Source organism: Caretta caretta, chromosome 11 (genome assembly GCF_965140235.1).
Source record: "Caretta caretta isolate rCarCar2 chromosome 11, rCarCar1.hap1, whole genome shotgun sequence".
Classification (NCBI taxonomy): domain Eukaryota; kingdom Metazoa; phylum Chordata; order Testudines; family Cheloniidae; genus Caretta; species Caretta caretta.
In genome coordinates this window covers 13,094,052-13,107,193 of record NC_134216.1, presented here as the reverse complement: position 1 = coordinate 13,107,193, position 13,142 = coordinate 13,094,052, and the positions used below count along the sequence as shown (strand labels likewise).

General features: G+C 46.7%; 1 protein-coding gene and 1 long non-coding RNA gene across 3 annotated transcripts in view; one reads left to right on the top strand and one right to left on the bottom strand.

The window, feature by feature from the left end:
• LOC125644538 (uncharacterized) overlaps positions 1–6,603 on the bottom strand; it is a 41,681-nt gene extending 35,078 nt beyond the window's left edge. For both annotated transcript variants that reach the window (XR_007359042.2, XR_007359043.2), the window contains exon 1: positions 6,413–6,603. This is a non-coding gene — a long non-coding RNA (uncharacterized LOC125644538). The remainder of the gene's footprint in view (positions 1–6,412) is intronic.
• A 33-nt stretch (positions 6,604–6,636) lies between these two features.
• Positions 6,637–13,142, top strand: part of ZNF148 (zinc finger protein 148) — a 46,512-nt gene continuing 40,006 nt past the window's right edge. The window contains exon 1 of the mRNA XM_048868604.2: positions 6,637–6,826. The gene's annotated coding sequence lies outside the window, so the exon portion shown is untranslated. The remainder of the gene's footprint in view (positions 6,827–13,142) is intronic.

Here is a 13,142-nt window from a genome sequence, read left to right as displayed (position 1 = left end):
TGCACCACCTGCAGATCTCACTTCTATATTTTCAGGTGCTGAGCACCTCTGAAAAAGTGCCCCCAAAATGGAGGTACCTGTAGTCAGACGACATTTGAAAATCTGGCCCTAAGTATCTTGTCAAGGTCATAGAGGAAATGTTAGGCAAGAGCCAAGATCAGAACCTGCTGACTCTCAATCCAGTGCTTTAACTACAAGATAATCCTTCCTCAAATTACACTATTAATTGCCAAACACACTTTTGAAAAGCAGGTTCCCACTGATGCATCCTAGGAAAAAGTGTTATGCAGACTCTGCTAGAGGCCTGTAATCCTGAAATGTATTTTAAAGTCAAGTTAAGTGAGGTTCTTTACTCCCTCCTTTAATGAGATTCAAAATTTTTGATAAGTAAAAATGAATAGTTATGAAATTAATTGCCTTTGAAGGAAAAAAATCAATTTCATAGGTGTACAATTTTTCTTGGTTTCTATAACCCTATTTTTAGAATATCTGGTCTTTCATTTTGTTCAGCAAGTAAGTCAACCACAACTGTTTCTTGTTGTATTTGAACAAAATGCAAAATGACTGCTTGCAAAGTAGTCATACTTTATTAACTCCTTCCTTTGTTCTTACAGATCTATTACACAATACAATTTCCAAAAGGTTTGAATAAACCTGTGTGCAAAGAGCCAGCATAATACAAATCCTCAAACTATAGCTTAACTTCAGTGATATTTTGTCCTTAGCAATGCATCACAATATAACCAGATAGCAAGATCTATGCCCTTCCAAAGAGAAGAGGTCATCTATTGAGGCACCCTATTAACAGGAGTTAAAAATTGCACAAAGCTGATAACACCTGCTGACTTCATTGTGCAGATGCAGCTTGTTAAACTACCAGAATACGGAAGAAAGGCATAAGCCTTGCGGCAGACAGTGAGATCCTGTAGGACACCCTAGCTTTGGAAGAAAACACCTTCTGCAGTTGTTTGAATTATCCACTTCACAGGATTTGGCTTTATGGGTAAGTATGACCTTGCACAGCATGTGCAGATGTTAGCCCCATCCACAAAAACACTTTAGTGCATTCTTCCCTTTACGCGTGTGCTTAAGTGTTTTGCTAGACAGGGACATTTATTTGGAGCAGAACAGGAACATCACCTGCTCGTGGTCTCTAGATGTTTGACTGCCAGAGGGGGGCAGACAGACAAATCCACACACTGCTCAGGTGTACAAATATCCATATTTGGGGTATGTACATGCTAAAATTCCTCCAACTTGCACATTTTTGAAGATATGGCCCACAGTGCAACCCAAAGTACTGTACAGCGGTAGTCACAAAATTATTAAAAATATACTGAAGAAATTATTCCATAGATTTTTAAAGCCTGAAGAGACCATTATGATTGCCTAGTCTGACTTCCTGCATAACCTAGGCATGGGGTTCTCAACCTTTTTCTTTCCAAGGCCCTCCTCTGGAGGCAGGTACTCAGGGCTCCGGGCCAGGGGGAGGGACCCTTGGGCATAGGCATAGTTTTATTTCTATTGGGGGGGGGAAAGAGCTGGCATGGTTCAAGCCAGGGGTCCAGAAAGGGAGCACCACCTTCACGCCCTAACTCACTCAGGCCATCCCACCTGTCTGGGCTGTGGTGGACGCACCAAAAAATATAACTTGGGGGGGACTCAGTTCAAAAAGTTTGAAAACCACTCAAGGTAAAGGGACGGGATAGCTAAGGGCTGTCTGCAGGCAGGGGAGTAGCTCAGGGTGCAGGGAGTGGGTAGTTAGGGGCTATGTACAGGCGGCGGGGGGCTCCTAGCCTCAGCTAGGGGTAGGGGGCTGGGGCTCCCGGCTTCAGTCCCCTGCTGCATTTATTTTAATGTTAGTAACTATTCGTTACAGTAGCACTTAAAGTGCCCGTGCCACAGCTGAGCTCCCATGGTGTTCATAAAGACTTGGGCACTAAGGAGTTTACAATCTAAATACACTTTAAATAACTTTAGATAAGCGATTACCAGCAGGAGAGTGGGGTGGGAGGAGGTATTTTTTCATGCTTTGTGTGTATATAATAAGGTCTTCTACACTTTCCACAGTATGCATCCGACGAAGTGAGCTGTAGCTCACGAAAGCTTATGCTCAAATAAATTGGTTAGTCTCTAAGGTGCCACAAGTACCCCTTTTCTTTTTATGATTACCCATGTCCTCCATACTCCGATTTTCTTAATCATTGCCCCCCCAAACCCATTCCCTTGGATGGCACAGAGATAGAAGCCCCAGTCATTAAATAAAAAAAGTAAATCCTCAAACTAGTGAAAAAAACAGAAAAAACAGCCATCAAAATATTCTCCTGTGTTGGGTGAGATATCCCAACTTTCGCAGCCACTGGGGAAATGCCATATGACGTTTCTACTAAAGTCTAGACAGCTTTTGTAATTGGTATTAACTTTCCTTGCTGTGCTCCTTTGTTATTCAGGATTTGCCTTAAGGAGCGAAGGTGGAAAACACCTTTCTCCCAACAGCGACCTTTAAAGAAAAGTAAAAGCTTAAAATAAGTGTACTTTTAATGACTGTGTGTAGTAGAAAGTATGGATGTGGTGGGTTCATATGACTTCAGGTTTGTCCTACTGTGTGATCTCTTCTCTATTTCTCTCTTTTCTCTATTGTATTTTAAATTAATTTTAATAGTTAGACTTGACACCATCTAACAGTGCAGGTAGCTGGCGTACTTGCTGCTGCTGCTACTTCTACAAATCTGCATTTTGGTGCTGCTCTTCCTGCAGCTTTACCTGCACCTGGCTTTATTTTGTTCCCCATGCCTTGAACTTCTCCAGGATTCTAGACAGCTGCTCTTGCAATTTTGTAGCACAGAGGCTGCTTGGTGCTTCTGCCGTTACACATTTTTGACACCTGGCCCCTGGGTTGTTGCTAATGCAGGCTTCTAGAGGGTCTGTATTTTTTGTACCTGCAGGATTCCTAAACCAAGAGCTCCGCTGCCCCCAGCATGTCCAACACCAAGGATCTCATTGCTAATACTCCTACAGATTTCCTGAATTCAAACATTCATTCCTACCAGACTTGTAATGTGCCTCATCTACTTGGTACAGGTTTTTCTGTCCTTGAAGGCATCATACACCTAGACTGCGGGAACGTCTGCCTCCTCAGATTTCCTGTATGCAGGATACTCTTTGCTACCTTCCTACCACTGCAGCCTTCCTGGAGACGTGGTGCTCAGAGCTGTGCCTATTCCAACAGGTTTTGTGCACCCCTAATGCTGGGTGGGGTGCTGCTGCTTTTGCTGGTCTACACCATTCAGTTCTTCTGTTCCTGCAACTTCCTCCACATCCAACACCCTCTTATCTGCTCCAGCAGATATCTGACAAGGGATACTCAGTGCTGCCACTCCTGCAGATTTTCAGTACCTCTTGCCGTTGCTGTTCCTGCAGTCAGTACTTCGCATGTATATTTCCTCTACTTGGAGCCCTGAATACTGCTACCCACACAGCTCCCTTGCACCCAGGACGCATACTGATGCTCTTCCTGCAGTTCCTTATCTCATTGTTACTCCTATTGCTTTTCTTCACTTAGTGCTTGTGCACCCGTTTACTGCTACTTCTCCAGGTTTCCCAACACACTCACTACACTGTAGGTTTCCCAACACATTTAACACTGCCACTGCTGTAAATTTCCCTGTACACATGGCAATAGGCACTACTGACCTGGGAGTAGCTCCTGCAAGTTTCCAAAGGGCTAGGCCACACCATTCCTGAAAGCTCCTTGCACATCCTAGCTCTCAGTGCTTTGGGATATGCCACACCATAGAGCACATGATGCTGTGGCCCCTCACCACATATTTCCACACCTTGGGGCATCTAGTACTGCAAAATCCCCTTCATCTCCCTGGAGCCTGGGGTGCCCTGCCTCAATCCCTGACCCTATGCAGTCTTGCAGGGCCCCTCTTGCCCCTCCATACAAGGCCCAATTCCAAAAACCCCACACCCACCCTATGCCCCACTGTGACCAGTTCTCCAGACACCCCCCCCCCCCAGCCCCTGTATGACCAGCTCCCCACACACCCCTCTGCTCCCTATCCCGCAGTGTGACCAGTTCTCCAGACACCCCCCCAGACTCTAGTATGACCAACTCCCCACCCCTCCGCTCTGCTCCCTATCCCGCAATGTGACCAGTTCTCCAGCCATCCCCCCAGCCCCTAGTAGGACCAGCTCCCTACACCTCTCACTCTGCTCCCTATCCCGCAGTGTGACCAGTTCTCCAGACACGCCTCCAGCCCCTAGCATGACCAGTTCCCCCCCCCCCCCCGCTCCCTATCCCGCAATGTGACCAGTTCTCCAGACACGCCCCCAGCCCCTAGTATGACCAGCTCCCCACACCCCCCACTCCGCTCCCTATCCCGCAATCTGACCAGTTCTCCAGCCCCCCCAGCCCCTAGTATGACCAGCTCCCCACACCCCCTGCTCTGTTCCCTATCCCGCAATGTGACCAGTTCTCCAGCCCCTACTATGACCAGCTCCCCACCCCCCCCACCCCGCAATGTGACCAGTTCTCCAGACACCCCCCCAGCCCCTAGTATGACCAGCTCCCCACACCCCCCGCTCTGCTCCCTATCCCGCAATCTGACCAGTTCTCCAGCCCCTAGTATGACCAGCTCCCCACACCCCCCGCTCCACTCCCTACCCCGCAATGTGACCAGTTCTCCAGCCCCCCCAACCCCTAGTATGACCAGCTCCCCACCCCCCCGCTCCACTCCCTACCCCGCAATGTGACCAGTTCTCCAGCCCCCCCAACCCCTAGTATGACCAGCTCCCCACCCCCCCGCTCCACTCCCTACCCCGCAATGTGACCAGTTCTCCAGCCCCCCCAGCCCCTACTATGACCAGCTCCCCACACCCCCGCTCCGCTCCCTACCCCGCAATGTGACCAGTTCTCCAGCCCCCCCAGCCCCTACTATGACCAGCTCCCTACCCCCCCCACCCCGCAATGTGACCAGTTCTCCAGACACCCCCCCAACCCCTAGTATGACCAGCTCCCCACCCCCCCGCTCCGCTCCCTACCCCGCAATGTGACCAGTTCTCCAGCCCCCCCAACCCCTAGTATGACCAGCTCCCCACACCCCCCGCTCTGCTCCCTATCCCGCAATGTGACCAGTTCTCCAGACACCCCCCCAGCCCCTAGTATGACCAGCTCCCCACACCCCCCACTCCGCTCCCTACCCCGCAATGTGACCAGTTCTCCAGCCCCCCCAACCCCTAGTATGACCAGCTCCCCACACCCCCCGCTCTGCTCCCTATCCCGCAATGTGACCAGTTCTCCAGACACCCCCCCAGCCCCTAGTATGACCAGCTCCCCACACCCCCCACTCCGCTCCCTATCCCACAATGTGACCAGTTCTCCAGACACCCCCCAGCCCCTAGTATGATCAGCTCCCCACACCCCCTGCTCCGCTCCCTACCCCGCAATGTGACCAGTTCTCCAGCCCCCCCAACCCCTAGTATGACCAGCTCCCCACCCCCCCGCTCCGCTCCCTACCCCGCAATGTGACCAGTTCTCCAGCCCCCCCAACCCCTAGTATGACCAGCTCCCCACCCCCCCGCTCCACTCCCTACCCCGCAATGTGACCAGTTCTCCAGCCCCCCCAGCCCCTACTATGACCAGCTCCCCACACCCCCGCTCCGCTCCCTACCCCGCAATGTGACCAGTTCTCCAGCCCCCCCAGCCCCTACTATGACCAGCTCCCTACCCCCCCCACCCCGCAATGTGACCAGTTCTCCAGACACCCCCCCAGCCCCTAGTATGACCAGCTCCCCACCCCCCCGCTCCGCTCCCTATCCCGCAATGTGACCAGTTCTCCAGACACCCCCCCCAGCCCCTAGTATGATCAGCTCCCCACACCCCCTGCTCCGCTCCCTACCCCGCAATGTGACCAGTTCTCCAGCCCCCCCAACCCCTAGTATGACCAGCTCCCCACCCCCCCGCTCCGCTCCCTACCCCGCAATGTGACCAGTTCTCCAGCCCCCCCAACCCCTAGTATGACCAGCTCCCCACACCCCCCGCTCTGCTCCCTATCCCGCAATGTGACCAGTTCTCCAGACACCCCCCCAGCCCCTAGTATGACCAGCTCCCCACACCCCCCACTCCGCTCCCTATCCCACAATGTGACCAGTTCTCCAGACACCCCCCAGCCCCTAGTATGACCAGCTCCCCACACCCCCTGCTCTGTTCCCTATCCCGCAATGTGACCAGTTCTCCAGACACCCCCCCAGCCCCTAGTATGATCAGCTCCCCACACCCCCCGCTCCGCTCCCTACCCCGCAATGTGACCAGTTCTCCAGCCCCCCAGCCCCTAGAGTGACCGGTTCTCCAGGTACCTTCCGCCCTCAGCCCCCAGCGTGACCGGCTCCTCAGCCCCCACGCCCCTACCCGCGGGACTGCCCCAGGCGGCCGGTTCCTCAGGCCCCAGCTCCCTCCATTCCGCCGGCTGCCCGGACTCCGGCCCCGCCGAGTGCCGAGGTTCCCGCGCGCTGCCGCCACTCGCCCCAGCAGGCCGCCGAGGCTCCGTCGGCGGGTACCCCGGGCGGTTCCCAGGGCTCCGGCGCCTGGGCGGCCGCGGGTCCTCCCGGCGGTTTCCCAGCCTGCACCGCGGCGCGGCGGCGCTCTGGCCGGCCTGTCGCTGTCACCGCCAGGAGGAGGCCGACGCTGCTGCGCTCCTCGAGCCGCCGAGCAGGAAGGACCCTTCGCCGCCGCCGAACTTTCCCTCAGGACCCATCATGCCCGGGGCCGCGGCCCGGGGACTCTGAGCGCCGCGCCCGCCTTCCCCTCGCAGCGCCGCGGCCGGTAAGCCCCGGAGCGCGGGGGAGCTGGGTCGGCCCGGCCGCTCGCGCACAGGGAGGAGGGAGGGAGAGAAGCTGGGCCTCGCCGCTCCCTGTGCGCGGCGCTGCGGGCCAAGCGGCCCGGAGGCTCTGCGGAACCGCGAGCGGGGCGGAGGAGGCCGGAGCCCCCGCGGGGCTGGCGAGGCCGGAGCCTGAGGAGGCGGGGGGAGGAGGAGGAAGCGGCGGGGGGGCGAGGAAGCTTCTACCCCCCTTTGTTGCTGTGGAGGGTGAATGTGAGGGGAGCTTCCTTCCGCTCCCCCCCTTGATGCGGGCTGCGCTCGGGGCTTTCCCTGCCGGAGTCTGAGTTCGGGGCAGGAGGCGGAGTGAGAGCTGCTGCTCCGCCGCGAGCGGGGCTCGCACTTGGGGGACTGACAGACAAAGACGGAGGCGTGAGATTCGGGGATAGGGAGACAGACAGACCTGGAGACACCCCCACCCCCCACTTTCTATTGTTCTCGGGAAGGGGAGCTGCTGATTTGGGGATTTAATCCTCAGAAATGCCCCCCCCCCTTCCCTATAGGCAGCTTTGCGAGTGGTCTCTCTAGTGTCAGGAGCTGCTAACAAGTGCCTGCTTCGAAGTCCTCAGACAAGAGAGAGAAAAAAGGGGTGGGGGAGTTGTGACGGGTATTTAATTGAGATTTAAACTCGCCCCCCCCATACCCTTGTCAAACCTTAGTCTGCATTAGCACAATAGTGAGTCTTTTTCTTTAATGGTGCATAGACATGGGCTAGACATCAATGTTGCAAATATAATGCATCTTTAGCTAATATAATGCATGTTTAGCTAACCTTTCCCATTTTCATAAACCTTTTTGAATTCTGTGGTTGACAGGTGCTGTATAATGATGTAAAGTATTATTGTACATAGAATCCAGTGAGCAAACTTTTAACTTTGTTTCTCAACCCCACCTGGAATATGGCCATGGATCATAAAATAGATGTATGTGATTCTGAAAAGCTAGAAGTTTAAGATGAGACAGAGAGATGGTGGTTTCACCTGAACACATTGAAAAAAAGATTATTGGAAAGGCAAACTGCATAAAATGAAAACTTTATTAAAATTAAGGGAATCTTTATTGTTTTGTTTTTAATATGCTAGATTAAGGACGAGCCAAAGTACAAACTTTAACATTACTTTTCAGTCACCAGGAGTATGTACCTGGAACTTAAGCTCTCTGAACACAGTGGATCATCCATGTTCAGATCTACTCCTTTGCTTGTGGGGAACACTGTCCCTACACTTTCCCTCTGTAGGTTTGGAGATCCTTGCCTGAGGAGGTTAAAGAGGTTGAGGAATGGTATCATCCTATCCCACTTCCTGAAGGGAGTCATGTTATACAAGAGGTCAGACTAGAAGATATAATGGTCCCTTCTAGCCTTAAAATGCTTGAATTTACAAAAAAAAAAAGTTTGTGCCCCTACAGGCTGCATTAACTTTTCTATATTCTCTATCCTGTGGTACTCGTGCATGCTTCCAGGGACAGCTGTCATTGAGGGAAGCCTGGACAGTGCCGGGGGGGGGGGGGGCACAGCCTATCAGACATAGTCTTTCTGTGTATCTAGTGGAATTTGACTGCTCTGGTTTGGAATCCTGTTGGTTTCACAGCAGGGACAAATGCTGATCTCCCAGGAATGGTTAGAGGAAAACTCTGCAAAATCAGCTTTACTAAGTCAGTCCTCCCTATCATAAAAATCCCTATCATGGGTTTTTATCACAAAGGATTGCAGAATATTTATGTATTAAAACAAACAAGAAACAGGGACTGTTTAATTATAATAATTGTATTTTTAACTGATTTTCTAAAAGTGTTTTCTTCATAGTTGTGTCTTAGCATAGGTAGAAATTCTAAAAAAAAAAAAGTTATTTTGCCAATATAATTTAAAAACAAAATAAAGAGACTAGCCTCCTGTATTTGGCTATACAGTGTAACATTTACATTTTCTGCCCTCACCCCCTCAGGCAAAAGCCTGGGATAACTAGTGTATAGGTAATATATATTTCTGGCATAGTTCTTGATTGCTTTATTGTCTTGTATTTAATTTTTACCCTATTCTATATTTAAGTCCAGATCCTGCAAACATTTATAAATAAATTAATTTTAATGGAAAGTCTCTAATATAACAGATAATGATGTTGTCAATTTATAAGTATCTAAATATTAGCACTTTATTCTGGGGGAAAATGGCATTCTAAATCTATTGAAGTTGAAAACTGTTGCTTCTAATTTGTGAACTTCTGTGACAACAACATTAGTGGTGTTTTAAGACACCATTATGGACATGCTTTATCCCAGTGAAATATTATGAACTCAAATATAAAAGAACTGAGCTTATATTCCTGACAGCTCATGGACAGGACTGTGCACCGCAAATTTGGTGATGTAAATTTGGAAATGGTGGAACTAAAGTTTTCAGTTGTGAGTTCAGTCAGTTTAGACTAAGTTTCAGAACCCTAAAAGGAGAGTTTGGGGGATGAAAATGTGATCAGTCACCATATTTTAGTGTTTTGGGAAAATCCTGGACAGGACTGACATTTTGTCTTCTACTGGAGATTAAGTATGTCTGTGGTGGCAAGGATCTTTGTCGTTTTAGTCCCCTGTGAAGAAGAATATTAAGTGTGCTATTGTTCCATTGTAAATATCTCCAGTGGAAACATTTATATACTTAGGGCACTCAGAAAAGTTAGGGTGAATCGGGTTAAAATGCTTTAACTTAGAGGTATGTCTACACTTCAAGTGCTACAGTAGCACAACTGCAGTGCTGCAGCTATGCTGCTGTAATGTAGACACTTACGATAGTGAGGGAAGTGGTTTTTCCATCTCTATAGTAAATGCCCCCCATTCTGAGGCTTTAGCTACATTCATGGAAGAATTCTTCCATTGACCTAGCTGTATTTACAGTCAGGAGTCTGTATGACCTAACTAGGTCATACAGGGTGTGATATTTTTCACAGCCCTTAGTTATGTAGCTAGGTCAACCTAAGTTTTAGGTGTAGACCAGGACTTATGTACATGAACATCACACCTGTAGTTGATTCACCTTAACTTTCCTGGGGGTTTGTCTATATGGTGTGGCAGTGCTCACCAAAAGGGTGTAAATTGTAGAGTGCTCTAATGTGTTGCATGCCAACTGTCCTGTGTAGACCCTGCTGACACATTGTAAAAAGTTCCTAGTGTGTGTTAATGTAGTGCTGTTTCAAATGAGACTGTCAGTGCATGCTAGGTACCTTTTAGAGCGTGTCAGCAAGGTGTACGAGGCAGTTAGAATGTAATACATTAAAGCATTCTACAGTTTGCACCCTTGTAATGCGCACTGCTGCAGTGTGTCGAGCAGTTTGAGTGTCCCTTTGTAGAAAAGCATTTAGGCTTTGCATGCTTGGAGTAGCTTGCAGGAATGGGCTCCTAATTCCAGTTTGTTAGAAATACTGTCAGATAGATTAGGCTTAATTTAGTTTTGGTTTTAAAAAATGAAACCTTCCCCCTTAATATTAAGAGAAATGTTTTTTGTGAAATTAAAAAGACATAAATAAATTACAAGTTTTCTCTTTGGGTTTAAACATTATCCTGCAATGTTTGCTGGTTAGCATTGTTCACGAGAACCTGAAAGTGAAACTGATTTGTCTATTTGTATTGTTCAAACTGAGTGAAGGGCTAAAATTAAATCAGCAAATTAAATTATTTCAGTTGAAATCATCTAAATTGTTACGTTTTTCATTTGACTAGGCTTTTTAATGAAAGCTGCCTTCTCAAATCGCCACATAGTGATTGGAGAATAGACTAAGGCCCTTAGCATGCAGCCTGACCTGTGTAGGTGGACGCTTATGCTCAAATGAAGTCCCACCGAAGCTACTGAATCTCCGCATGGGTACACTGAAATACAGATAAAGACCCTTGAACAAATAGCGACTCCTCACATACAAATTGCTTGATGTCCCTAAAGAGCAAAAATTTAACTGTTGACAGGACATGGACTGTCAGCAAGGCACAAACCGTTGGTTCCAGCTATTACTTCTGGAGTGGGCACTCTTATTAGAGAGTTTTTCACAAAATTTATCTTCAGTTACACAGATTCCGTCAGTCACTTTATTTTAGTACTTTTCAGTGAAGTTAAAAACACAATCCCATCTGTTTAGCTCATTAGTACTATACATTCTAAACATTAAATTATTTTTAAGGTTTTTTAATCTTCATATCTATATAGCAGTGTTCTTTTATATATTATCAACAATGCTTTAAGCTACAAATGCAATAATTAACATACAGATTGAACATATCTTATTTATAGTACACATTAATATCAAATAACATATACAAATAGGATTTGTGATTAAAAATGTTTTCTTGAACAGATTGCATAATGAGATTTTTTTTCATCTGTAGTTAGCAGTTCAAATAATATATCAGAAAAACTTAAAATTATTTTCTCATATTGCTTGGTATGTGTGTTGATTTTTTTTTTTTTAATATTTTTTTAAATGTGCAGAAAGAAGATTTACCTTCCTTTGGAAATGCAGTGAGAAGTATATCATGCAGAGTGATAGATCTACATACACATATATTCCTAATGAAATTTTTAATGTGTTGAAACGATTCTAGTAACCCAGTCTACACAATGTCTGGAATTATCCATTAAAAAAAAATCAGATAGTACTTTTGCTCCAAAATTCCTATTTTTTCCAGCATTTATGGTTAGGACAGTGTGAGATTTTTCTTATGTTCAGGAATACAGTATAATTAAGTAGCATTTTTTTACTAGTGATGAAATATATTTAGGTTTAAATATGCCTTCAGGTTTGGAAAAATAATGTGGGAAATAGTTGTTTAACTGTATATCCTGTATGTATTGGTCTGATTTTGGAGCTAGTGTTCTGTACTGCTTTTATTGACAGTTTAGTATTACAGTATCTGCGTCTTGTCACAATTTGTACAGAAAACTTTTAAGACAGTGCTGTCTGATTCTTCTTTTATGGCTAGGATGACATTTTTATAAATGCAGAATTAAATAGTCTGATGATAAAATGAAATCTGTGTGGGCAGAAGATCCAACCTGCAAATAGCAGAAGGATATAATTTGTGAGCAGCCTATCAAGTATAAACTGTCTATATCTCTAGCACTGAAAAATCAAGAAGCATGTAAAATGACTGTAAAACAAAATAATTCCTTGCAATAGCAAGTTATTTTAATAATGCATAAAGTTGTTGTGGTGACTGTATGGATAAACTCTTTAAAGTGGGAGGCTATATCTAATTTTACAACAAAGGACTCCAAATGAAAGCTGCATATACATAGGGTGAAAATATACCCATTCTTAAAAATTGCAAAGATTATCTTTGCTCTTGTAATATTCCACAATGGCTGAATTAACTTTTTACTACCGATGTTTCCCAAAATAGAATATAAAAAAGTCTGTCAAATGGAACAGTTTACAGCAAAAGTAACATTGTGATTGGATAATGTTACATTAATGAAGGAAGTGGAGTGAAGAAGATTGTTAGCTGGCAGATGTGATATAGTTGTACATTCGCTAAATATTTAAGAAAGGGAAGACAAACATTTTTACACTATCTGAATTGCTCCTAAATGGCTGTTTTTCAGAAATGTCAAATACATTTATATTTTTGCAACATTGAAGTTGCGGGTGAGAGAGTTCTGGTGTGCTCCAAACAAGTGTAACTTGTACCTAGCAATCCTCCGTTCCCTTGCTGTCTCTGATCTGTTTCTGCCACCAGACATCATAAGTGGGTTACACGTTGGGTGTTCATTTTCAGTGTACTGTATGATTGTCTGGTCCGACTCTGACCCATCAGTGTTCTGCTTTTGCCAATGTCCCTAGACTGCCTCCTCCTCCTTTTCTTTATCCCAAACTCATGGAGATAACTGGCCTAGGGTTTTGTTCATTGAGTACTGCAAATATTCAAAAGTCATAGGGAAAGAGGTGTTGTTACTAAGCTGTTTGGAGAAAGATTGAGATCTGTAGGTTATGTGGGACAGGCTAGAGCAGCCTTTGTGTGCCATTGTGCAGTCTTATGCAAGTTTCACAATGACAGGATGTTAAAATGTATGGATTTTGCTTACAACATACTCATCCTAGGAAAAACTAATATGGAGTGTCATTGAGGCCAAGAATTTAACAAGTTTCAAAGAGGGACTGAATGTTTATATGAGTAACAAGCTACCCAGATTTCTGATACTCTTTTCGTAAGAGAGAGAGAGAACCTCATAGAATCATATGTTTCAGGATTTAAGACAATGTCTAACCATTAGGTATTAGAATGAAACCT